Genomic DNA, 3,477 nt, shown 5'->3' with positions numbered 1-3,477 from the left:
AAAATACACAGGAGCTTTTCCTTGGAACTGGGGTGGGATGAAAAGTGCCTGCTGTGAACATTGCCATCTTTTCCCTGACACTTCCCCTCCAGTTTCTGAGGATATAGCAGAAAATCACCTTCTTTGAAGATACTGGGTAGCAATTACATAAAACAAAAACACATTCTTCCAATGCACTTGTACTTTCAGAGATTCCAAGTTTAGTTCAGCTGCTGGATGAGCTGATTGGTGTGTTTGCCTCCATAACCAGGTGAGCTCACTTCCTTGAGGAAGCCCACCCTATTCTTGGTAGTGTGATGGGCCACAGAGAGTTGGAAAGGGCACAAGAACCCCGAGATCGCCTGAAAATTCTTCTCTGGGAAGGCAATTTCGTGAATGAAGTCTTCCAAGCAAAGGACACCAAACTTCCCCAGGTGCTCCTCAGTCACTGTGTTGTCTGTCCGAGGGATGATTTTATTCTTGACCTTGGCTTGTCCGTGTTTCAAGCTGAGTTCCCAAACAGACTTGAGATTTGGAAATTCCCCAGGCCACATAAGAGTCCACTATACCCAAGCGTTTTCATGGTGTGAGGGTTTACTTTCACGAAGATACCACTGAAAATCTTACTTAGGTAAAGTCTTGCAATGGTACTCACCACATTAATCCTTTGGATGCCTACAACCAAGGCCAAGAAAGGTTTATCTGGCCCTTTCAAGCCATGGGGTTTCCCTTCTAACCATCTGAGGTGCACCCTGTCGTGTAGTTGCTGCCGGGAATCATTTAGGAGCCATTCTAGTCACTTAAACTGGAGCTCTTTTCATTTCCTCTGCTCCTTTGCTTGCAAAAGTGCCTGCTTCTCTTGGGTGGCTTTGAGGGCCTGATACGCCTTCCTCTTTTTAGGAGGTTTTCTGGAACCAAAGTGATCGGGGTTTTTTCTGCTCTTCCTTTCCCATCTTTCCAATGCCGCTGGCTACCGCTCATGCGCAGCCCCACTGCACTTTAATTACTGTCATTTAAAAGATGACCATGTTATGAGAGGCATAATACCTACCAGAAATAGATTTTTCACATTAAACCATCCTTTTTTAAAAAAAATTCATCTTGGTTATACAAGCCTGTGTCAGAAATTTTACAAAATTGTTCATTCCTGTAAAAATTACTTTCAAAGATATCCTACCATTTTATCCCCAGAAAGTGACATCAGCTTCTACCACATGAGAAATAAAAATGGCATTAAGTGGACATCTTGAAGATAAGAATGCATGCTTTTAGTACAAGCAAGCGTTCTCCACGCTTTCCTCTTTCTTCTTCACCCCATCCCCTTTGTCCGACCACTTTTCCTTTCCTTCCTTTGTTGTTCTCCATTTCCAACTGCCGATGAAATATGGGACTTGCTTAGACCCACTTAGAGCAATCGTGGGTTTTAAGTTTGCTGACTGCTTTTCTAGCATGAGGATTTAGGCAGCGGGGAGCACAGACTGGGAATGTAGGCTAACGTTCCCAGGTTCTAAATATCACCAAATCAGAAAAGAATTGCATTTGTGAAACTGAAGAGAGACTCTTTTTATCTTTTAATAACCCCCTATGCCATCCTTAGCACCAAATGCAAAAGAAAGGGTGACAGAAGGGGCACGAGGACTTACCAGAGAAGAGACTTTCTGCTGGGACGTTATAAGTAGCATGAAGGAAGAATGAATTAAATGTCAGTTAACGGCGCTGAACCCGCAGAGGAAAGGATGGGAAAAGGCAAGAAAGAGCTGTGACAGTGCTCACTGAGGATCTAGCAAAAGGGCAGGGTGCCTTCCATCTGTTTGGAGAGTGCAGGCTGAGCCATTGGTGGGGGGCGGCGAGCATCCTCAGGGAAGCTGTGACTCAGTGACTCTGCCAGCAATGATGTGTGGGTAAAGCAAAGAAGTACAGTAAAGAAGATGACGACCCAGAAAGCGGTGGTGACAGCAACACTTGCCCCTGCAGTGAAAGAAACTCACTCGTTCACCGTTTCAAGTGTTGTCTGTGAAGCAGCTACTCTATGTAAATCAGAGTCCCGAAGTATGCACCCTCTTCCAGATTCCTATAACTTCATATTTAGAGTCTTCCTAAATAGGCTCCTTGTCTCTAGCCTCTCCCTATTCCAGTCTATCCTACACACACAGTCCAGGAAATGCTTCCTCCTACACAAGAGGGGTTATATGCACGGCTTCTGGAATTAGGCTTCCTGGATTCAAATCCTGGCTCCACAACGTATTAGTCTGTGACCTTAGGTTAAGTTAGCTAAACTCTCTGAGCCCCCAAGCATCCGTCAGCTCGGGATAAGTAGCAGAAACAAATGTTCCCAGCGTCTTCCTGGTTTTAACAATAGTGCTGTGCTTCTTGCTCATGTGTGTGTCCATCCTAGGTCTGACACTATGCTCTGCAAAGTTCTCACTCTGTGATCAAGCCTAAAACTGCAGCGTCGCCTGGATCAGGCCAGCCAGTGGCAGAGGAGAGTCACAGAGTAACACTAAACCTTCTGCAGATTCCACACCTGCAAAATTACCTCCTCATCCTTCCCTCCTTAATGCCGTACTCACTTCCCTCTAAGATACAAATAAACGTTCAGCCCAACAAAGACAAAATAATTTGCCATTTTCTGCCCAATAGTTAGGCTTGATATTTCATAGACAGTCGGCTTAATTAATATAGAGTAATGGACCCACCCAGGGAAAACAGGTATTTCTACCAAAAAGACTTCTGCTTACAAAATGAAACTAAGACATCAAGCCCTTATTGTTACCTTGACATTGAACAAGTTACCTCCAGCACAGGAAAGCTGTGGAGGAAAAACTACATAAAAGAGCCTTTTTAGGGCTTCCCTGGTGGCGCAGTGGTTGAGAGTCCGCCTGCCGATGCAGGGGACACGGGGTCGTGCCCCGGTCCAGGAGGATCCCACATGCCGCGGAGCGGCTGGGCCCGTGAGCCATGGCCACTGAGCTTGCGCGTCCGGAGCCTGTGCTCCGCAACGGGAGAGGCCACAACAGTGAGAGGCCCGCGTACAGCAAAAAAAAAAAAAAAAAAAAAAAAAAAAAAAAAAAATCTCATCACAGTGCAATATGGGCTGGTGATGGCAGGTGCGGGGCTAGGAGATCTGCTCCACATTCACATTCAGGAGCCCAGGCCCCTTCCATCTCACCACATCTCCCTCCTGTATGTCCTTGCAGTCCTCTCTATTCAGCTGTAAGATCAGTAAAGAGATTAGAGGATTGCATTTGGGAGGATTTTACGGCCTAGGCCTGAAAAAGGTGTATATCCCTTCTACCTCGTTCAGTGACCACAACTCTGACACAAGGCTGCATCTAACTGCAAAGGAGGCTAGGAAATATCGTCTAGCTACGTGTCTGAAAGAAGGCAATTTGGGAAAAAAAACAGTCAATCTGTTCCACAGTGACTTAGGCTCACTTTCTAGCTAGGTGACTTGATCTAGTACACAAGCCTTAGGCAATGATTCAAATATGTGAATTT

At 45.6% G+C, this 3,477-nt stretch overlaps 1 pseudogene; it reads right to left on the bottom strand.

Moving 5' to 3' along the window:
• Window positions 1-200: 200 nt before the first annotated feature.
• Window positions 201-932, bottom strand: LOC132499322 (large ribosomal subunit protein uL30-like; annotated as a pseudogene).
• Window positions 933-3,477: the final 2,545 nt, after the last annotated feature.

Source organism: Mesoplodon densirostris, chromosome 11, assembly GCF_025265405.1.
Source record: "Mesoplodon densirostris isolate mMesDen1 chromosome 11, mMesDen1 primary haplotype, whole genome shotgun sequence".
Lineage (NCBI taxonomy): Eukaryota > Metazoa > Chordata > Mammalia > Artiodactyla > Ziphiidae > Mesoplodon > Mesoplodon densirostris.
Note: the sequence above shows the minus strand (reverse complement) of the source record. Positions and strands in the feature narration are given on the sequence as shown.